The 8,420-nt window shown below is 35.5% G+C and overlaps 1 long non-coding RNA gene across 1 annotated transcript in view; it reads left to right on the top strand.

The window, feature by feature from the left end:
• The window catches only part of LOC131382944 (uncharacterized), a 105,221-nt gene extending 97,015 nt beyond the window's left edge, over window positions 1-8,206 (top strand). The window contains exons 3-4 of the long non-coding RNA XR_009212572.1: window positions 6,839-7,032; window positions 8,120-8,206. This is a non-coding gene — a long non-coding RNA (uncharacterized LOC131382944). The remainder of the gene's footprint in view (window positions 1-6,838; window positions 7,033-8,119) is intronic.
• The last annotated feature ends 214 nt before the right edge of the window (window positions 8,207-8,420 follow it).

Below are 8,420 nucleotides of genomic sequence, written 5' to 3'. Positions count from 1 at the left end.
ATACCATTTGACCCAGCCATCCCATTACTGGGTATATACCCAAAGGACTATAAATCATGCTGCTATAAAGACACATGCACACGTATGTTTATTGCGGCACTATTCACAATAGCAAAGAGTTGGAACCAACCCAAATGTCCAACAACGATAGACTGGATTAAGAAAATGTGGCACATATACACCATGGAATACTATGCAGCCATAAAAAATGATGAGTTCGTGTCCTTTGTAGGGACATGGATGAAACTGGAAAACATCATTCTCAGTAAACTATCGCAAGGACAAAAAACCAAACACCGCATGTTCTCACTCATAGGTGGGAATTGAACAATGAGAACTCATGGACACAGGAAGGGGAACATCACACTCCGGGGACTGTTGTGGGGTGGGGGGAGGGGGGAGGGACAGCATTAGGAGATACACCTAATGCTAAATGACGAGTTAATGGGTGCAGGAAATCAACATGGCACATGGATACATATGTAACAAACCTGCACATTGTGCACATGTACCCTAAAACCCTAAAGTATAATAAAATAAAATAAATAAATTAAAAAAAAAAAAAGAGATAGGTAATAAATTGATAAGAGAGAAATAAAATAAAATTAACCACACTAATAAAAGTATGATTTGATATATAACAGAAAACGTTCTTTAGTTTGTTGGTGTGTTTGTGTGTGTGTGTGTATATGTGTAGGTATTGTCATAAAAACACAATTATTTAAAACAAAGTCTCAATCTTTTTCTTAAGAAATATTTTAAATTTAGCCTGCTTATAACGGTGAATTATTATTATTATTATTATTAATTATTATTATTTTAAACAGAGTCTCACTCTATCACCCAGGCTGGAGTGCAGTGGCGCAATCTCGGCTCACTGAAACCTCTGCCTCCCGGGTTCAAGAGATTCTCCTACCTCAGCCTCCTGAGTAGTAATTTTTGTATTTTTAGTAGAGACAAGGTTTCAGCATGTTGGACAGGCTGGTCTTGAACTCTTGACCTCAGGTGATCCTCCCACTTCGGCCTCCCAAAGTGCTGGGATTACAGGTGTGAGCCACCATGCCCCACCCAACTGCAAATTAAATTTATATCAAGAAAAGGGGAAATATTAACAAAGACATTTCTTTTTAAAAAAACTATTATATGTAAGTTCTGGGATACATGTGTAGAACGTGCAGGTTTGTTACATAGGTATACATCAGCCATGGTGATTTGCTGCACCCATCAACCCGTCATCTACATTAGGTATTTCTCCTAATGCTATCCCTCCCCTTGCCCCACACCCCCTGGCATGTCCCAGTGTGTTATGTTTCCCTCCCTGTTCCCATATGTTCTCATTGTTCAAGTCCCATTTATGAGTGAGAACATGCGGTGTTTGGTTTTCTGTTCCTGTGATAGTTTGCTGAGAATGATGGATTCTAGCTTCATCCATGTCCCTGCAAAGGACATGAAATCATTTGTTTTTATGGCTGCATAGTATTCCATGCTGTATATGTGCCACATTTTCTTTATCCAGTCTATCATTGATGGGCATTTTGGTTGGTTCAAAAGTATTCGCTATTGTGAATAGTGCCGCAATAAATATACATGTGCATGTGTCTTTATAGTAGCACGATTTATAATCCTTTGGGTATATACCCAGTAATGGGATTGCTGGGTCAAATGGTGTTTCTAGTTTTAGATCCTTGAGGAATCACCACATTATCTTCCACAATGATTGAACTAATTTACACTCCCACCAACAGTGTAAAAGCATTCCTATTTCTCCACATCCTCTCCAGCATCTGTTGTTTTCTGACTTTTAATTGATTGCCATTCTAATTGGGATGAGATGGCATGTCATCGTGGTTTTGATTTCTCTAATGAGTAATGATGATGAGCTTTTTTTCATATGTTTGTTGACCACATAAATGTCTTCTTTTGAAAAGCGCCTGTTCATATCCTTTGCACACTTTTTGATGGCAATGTTTGTTTCTTATAAATTTAAGTTCTTTGTAGATTCTGGATATTAGCCCTTTGTCAGATAGATAGATTGCAAAAATTCTCTCCCATTCTGTAGATTGCCTGTTCACTCTGATGATAGTTTCTTTTGCTGTGCAGAAGCTCTTTAGTTTAATTAGATCCCATTTGTCAAGACATTGCTAACCAGCAACAGGTCCAATATCAGAGCCTTTATGTCTTTGTCCACAAAGTGAGTATATTCTGATGCACAGGGCAGCAGTGTTTAAGGATATATTCTCTTCATGGAGTAACATCCAACTCAAACTTTAATGGTAACTCTTTAAATCTTGCCAAGCTCTAAAAGCAATTTCTTCTGCTTAATTGCTTTTTGGGGACTGTAATACATGTGGGCATTCTTACCCTAAATACTATTCTTTTTGCATTTATTTTCAGCATTTATTTTATGGCCATTTAAGTGACTTTTCTCTGGTTATTTGTGCAATATAGGTGACAATCCTATTTGGTAAAAGCCAAATAACAACTCCAAAACACAACACAAACATGCATATACACATAAAAACACTTACTGGATTTTATTCAATTAGTAAATGTTTTCACTTAAATTCACACACGACTATACCTATAGGCATGCCCAAACATACACACACACATACACTGTTTCTCATTCCTATTTCTTTTATCTGTACTTGGTTTACTTATGGCTTTTTTTTTTTGCCTCTAAAACTTTTATTTTAAAAAGAAAATTAAAATAGGTTATTGGGATCAAAGATATAAGCTTTTTGTTATTTTGAATGCTTTTTATAATTCAGAATATGCACTTGTTATTTCAGTTCTTATTTTTATAATTGTTGGAAGAGTTTGTCTAATTATCCTATAAATCCCTGGAGAAAGGTGAACACCATATACTTCATTTCTTGGATATATGTATAAAATTCAGTAGGCAATGTAAAAATGTTTCTGTGTGAATTTATGTGAGTTATAACTCTAATTCTACGTAAATATTAACCTCAGATTACCACGTGAAAGCTTAGTCACCAAGTATGCCTCATACTGAAATACCCACTGATTGAATCAGTGGACAGGCAACTCGTGTTACATTAAAATCACCAGCATCAATAGAATATTTTCTTATTATCCAGTTTCTCAATCCACTGCTTCTATTTCACAAACTTCTCCCCCATGAAAAACATACACACACACACACCTATCTCCCAGATAAATTCTTATGGTTATACCTAAGTAATCCCAATGCTTCCATTTATTAAATAATTGATTGAAAATATTTAAGTGAGAAAAATGGTTGTGTAAGAGTAATATTGTTAGAAATTGCTAAAACTGAATGTCTATGTACCTTCAAAATTCATATGGTGAATCCCTAGTCCCCAGTGTGATAGTATTCAGTGGTGGGCCCTTGGGAGGTAATTAGTTGGTGAATGAGATTAGTACGCTTATAAGAAGGGACACCGAAGAGATCATCTCTTTCTCTCTCAGTCTCTGCCATGTCAGTATATAATGAGAAAATGGCCCTGTGCAAGCAAAGAAATAGGCCCTCATCAGTCACTGGATGTGTAAGCACCTTTATCTTGAATTTTCGAGCCTCCAGAACTGTGAGAACAAGCATTTTCTGATTAATCACCCTGTCTACTGTAATTTGTTTTAACGGCCCAAAGTAACTAAAACAGCAATTACCTCATGAATTTGGAAATGGTCTGTGTACAAATTATTAGTAATTAATTTTGGAAAATTTACTTATTCTTTTGTAAATCTCAGTTCTCACTAAAGAATAGGGATGATAACAATATCCTATCCCTACCATGTCCATGAAAATTAAATGGTAAAATGAAAACCTGATGTATAATGGGTATAAAGTTTTCAATACATGCCGATATTTACTTCTTTTCCCCTTTATGAGAACATGCAATATGCTCTGATGAGGTCTTATTAAAATTGCTCAAAATAATTGCCATTTTATAAGTCATATCTTGTAATACTTTTTGCCAAACCTGGTCCCTGGCTTGATCAGTTTTATTTTACATTTGAAATTTGTACTTAGGTTTATGGGACTACTTTCTTCCATGAAAGATCTAATACCCTACAACCAAACACTTCATTATTTGGAATTAAAAAGTGAAATTATTTGATTATATCTAAGCTAATTTAAGTATTTTTAGTTTATAATGTTTAACTGTTAAGTAGTTTACTTCAATCATTAAAATAACTGAGTCAGAGTAACTGATTATACTTCCTAGGCACACTAGGCCAGATGTCAAGAATCAAGAATTTTATTTTCAGAGCTGGCACTCATTAGCTCTGGGTTTAGAGAATTCATTTATTCTCTTCATTCTTTCTGAATAGTTTAGCATTGTTTTCTAGATGTGATTGAGTTTAAATGCACTATTTGGAGGCTTATAGGCTCTATTCTTTTAGGGAAAATAATTTTGAAAAAGAAAGAATAAAAACTAGGTCAAAAGGGATCTATGGCTGTCTCACAGCAAGAGTGAAACACTGAGATGCCTACATGGTATATAAAAATTAAAATAAAGAAGGCAAGCTGACTGTGAAAAACAACATAATTGCTAAATTATGGCAATAAATGACAAATGTCAGTAATATCTCTACTGGGGACACTATGGAATGGTGGGGACTGAGGATAATTAGAGAAGACAACCTGTCTAAACATGGCAGCATCTACTAAGACTTATGACTCTGTTTATGAAGAATATGAGTAGATGTGCTGATATTTAAACACATACCAAAAATTAAGATGTTCATGTGAAATGTTCTTATTTTGTATTTTGCTAAGTTGATTATTTTAAAGTAATAATATTTTTTAGTCAAACAAACATACTGTCAGCTTAAAGGCCACTAGTTTCTTACCTATTAAAATTTGCTTTTCCATTTGATGCTTGAATTTTTTCTGTGACATCACAAGTGAGTTATTGGTTATACATGAACAAATGCATACATAAAAGAATGCATACCGTATGATACATTTATATTGAGCTCAAAATCAGACAAAACTAATTCATAGTGTTAGAAGTCAAGGTAATGACAAACCTAGATGGTCACTACCTGCAAGAGGTCAAAACGATGATATCTGAGGTGTGGGGGCTGCCCTGTTTGTTGATCAATGTAGTGATTATATGAGGTTGTTCTATTTGGGAAACTCATTGACCTACACTCTCATAATTTAGGACCATTTCTGTGTCTATATTATGCTCCAATAATACAAAGTAGCTAAAAATATATAAGTAGAATCAGGAGAGGCTATTCCATGAATCCAAATGGAAAAACAGATAGGGCATGGTGGCTCAGGTCTGTAATCCCAGCCCTTTGGGAGGCTGAGGCAGGCAGACCACTTGAGCCCTCTAATTAGGACCAGCCTGGGCAACATGGCAAAACCTTGTCTTTACAAAAACATAAAAATTAGCTGGGCACAGTGGCACAAGCCTGTGGTCCCAGCTACTCAGGAGGCTGAGGTGGGAGAATCGTTTGAACCTGGGAGGCGGAGGTTGCAGTGAGTGGAGACAGTGCCACTGCCCTCCAGCCTGGGGGACAGAAAGAGGCCCTGTCTCAAAACAACAAACAACAGCAACAACAATAACAAATGGGAAAGCACTCTGGAAAGAAGGATGTGACCAGTAGTGCCAGACTCTGAAATCCATGAAGATTGGTATATGTCTAGGTAAACTCCTCAGGTGCCAGGAAAAGCTATTCACAGTGAATTGCTTCACAGAGCGGATATGCTATAAAAAAGGCCACAAGTCTCTTTGGGGAAGGCATGGGGAAAGATTTACTGTGAGTGGTGCGTCAATAGTGCAGAGTCCTCCAGGCACCCTATTTAATCAAAGGGCTCTGAGTCAGAAAATTAACATAGAAACTGGGTGAGAGGCTATATCCCCACAGTGGTGACTGGAGTCAAGCTTTTGGCTCCAGATCTGAAGAATTTCTTGTTATAGGAATTAAGCAATATTCTAAGAGGATCTCTATTTTGTTCTAAGGATGTCAAAATCATTTAGCCACTGCCAGAGTTTTCTTGGTCCAAGGCACTCTGATGACCTGTACAACTCTACCAGCCTTGATTGTAGATATACCCACATTTTGTTTGGTGGTTAAGTTCTATAATGTTGTATCTGATTTTCTGGAATCACATCATTCCTACTGAAATCTCTGAGCACTTCTCAATTGTGGCCTCCTTTATGGTTCGTATCTAGCCCACAGAAGTGAGCAACCAGAGTACTTTCAGTGGTGGAAAATCTCCCCTCACCCATATGTTTCTTAATGCCTTAGTGAAGGGAGTCTCTTCTGGATCTTCTCATGGAATGTAATTGGGGAGCGAGTGTGCAGAAAACACATGAGAATCCATTCCATTGTTAGACAGTTCAACTTGTGGGGATGTTTATGATTAATTGGCTCTGAGACAAGGACACTAATAAATAATGTAATACTGTTGAACAGTATTCTGTAAAGTTAGCACAAAACAATAGCTACAGAAATTACGTGTATTTTCATCTGACATGGCTCGGTAATATTAGAGAAAGTATAGATTTTAGAAATGTTACACTGAATGTGTTACAGGTTGAAGTAGCCATTTTCACTAGTTATCAGATAGGTAAGTAGTAGGACAGAAAAGCTCTTTCCTCTCTAAGCTATTCGTATTTTCAAGCATTTATTCTGAGTGTGTTAATGATTTGTAAAACACACATAGTGTGACTGATTTCTCCACTATGAATGGTGTTTCAGCAATTGGGCATCATGTAGTTTCCTTTACAAGTCTCTACATTTTGTTATAGTCACACATTGTTATTACTTCAAAATGTTCACTTGTATAATTCTTGCCTCTGAACTGAAACATTTTACTCTTATTGTCAATAAGCTCTGCTTCTGTGGCAAAAAGAAAGATTATAATGCTGGCACCTGAGTTTTACAACATTTTCTGCATAACTAACTGGTTGAGATTGGACAGCATTGCTGGAGACCAACGGAAGCAGAGCTGTTTATGGAGGTAGACAGAAAAACAGAAGCATCCACTGTTGGATTTCCAGGACATATCCCAGCAATAGGCAGAAGGTAAGCACTGAATAAATATTTGTTTAATAACTGAATGGTTGGATAAATGTCAAGTGCCTGGTACAGACAAGAACAATTAGGACTATGAATAGCAGAGCTTTAAATGAAGCAATGTGTTGTGACTTAAAATAATATTAAATGAGGAATTGAAAACTCAGAGTCAAAATTACTTTCAAGAAGCTTGGTTGTACAGAGAGCAAATCAAAGTTACTACAAGTAAAATCATGAGTGTTTATTTGTTTTAAGACTCACTTGTACATAAGTATAACATAGTGTTACACTTAAGGCCACCCTCTTAGCAAATTTCAAGTAAACAATACAGTATTATTAACTATAGTTCTGACTTCTTTAAAACTTAAAATCTTTCTCTTATGGCAGATTTTTGATATGACTAGATTTTCTTTGTAAAAAAAAAAAAAAAAAACTCCCAACCTTCAACCACAGAGAAGTAAAGTTCTAAAGTAGTATTGTCTAGAATCATGCTTATGACAAAGATGTGGTAACGTGTTGTATAGAAGTGTCAGAATCTATTTTACTTATAGTCATATTTCTTGTAAAATTAATCTTTGGGCTGTACTTCATACCATAAAGCTTCAATTAATACATGTAAGACTGATTCCCTCACTCTGAGACCAACAATTGATCAAACAGAATTTAGGTTTATAATAGGATAAACAGTATTATGAAAAGATAGAACCGATGATGACAGCTTACTCATCAAATATTATAATGAACATATACTCTCTGTTTCTATCAAAGAGAGAATGATAAGAGATAATTTTATGCTATTATTTCATCCTCTTCTATCTTCTGCAATTCATAAAGTTATGTGATAGCAGTTTGCAACTTATAGTCTAATAAATATTGTATAATTTAATTGAAATAATTGGGTCATCACATTTAAACTCTCATTACATTGACATTTTGTACTCAGGAAATAATTTGAGATTATTTCAGTTTTCCAAAAGATCATGAGACATAGTCTGAATTCATTATAACAGAGTAAAAATAGTGTCTTTGAAATACCTTTTTTATAGATAATAAATACACTAAAGCTGAAAACTTTCAGCATTTTTCTCTTTTTCAGTTCTACGACGACCTGAATACATTGACCTTAAGCCGAGGAAACAATTGTTATCTGTGAACTCTCCATTAAATATATCAAATGAGAAAACAGGAGTCATCGTCCTATATTCAAATAGCAAAATGAACGTTTAAAAATCTTAATTTAGAGAAAGATTTGTCATTCGTCATCTGCATGTCTGTGCTCTAGCTGTATCATGTTTCCTATCTATCACATTTTTTTTCCCTTAGAAATTAGTGGACAGAATTTTGAGAAGAGGTTTTGTTTTTTTTTCTTCACAAGTGATTCATGAGGGTCCGTATAA

This window comes from Hylobates moloch, unplaced genomic scaffold, assembly GCF_009828535.3.
Source record: "Hylobates moloch isolate HMO894 unplaced genomic scaffold, HMol_V3 SCAFFOLD_3, whole genome shotgun sequence".
Classification (NCBI taxonomy): domain Eukaryota; kingdom Metazoa; phylum Chordata; class Mammalia; order Primates; family Hylobatidae; genus Hylobates; species Hylobates moloch.
Note: the sequence above shows the minus strand (reverse complement) of the source record. Positions and strands in the feature narration are given on the sequence as shown.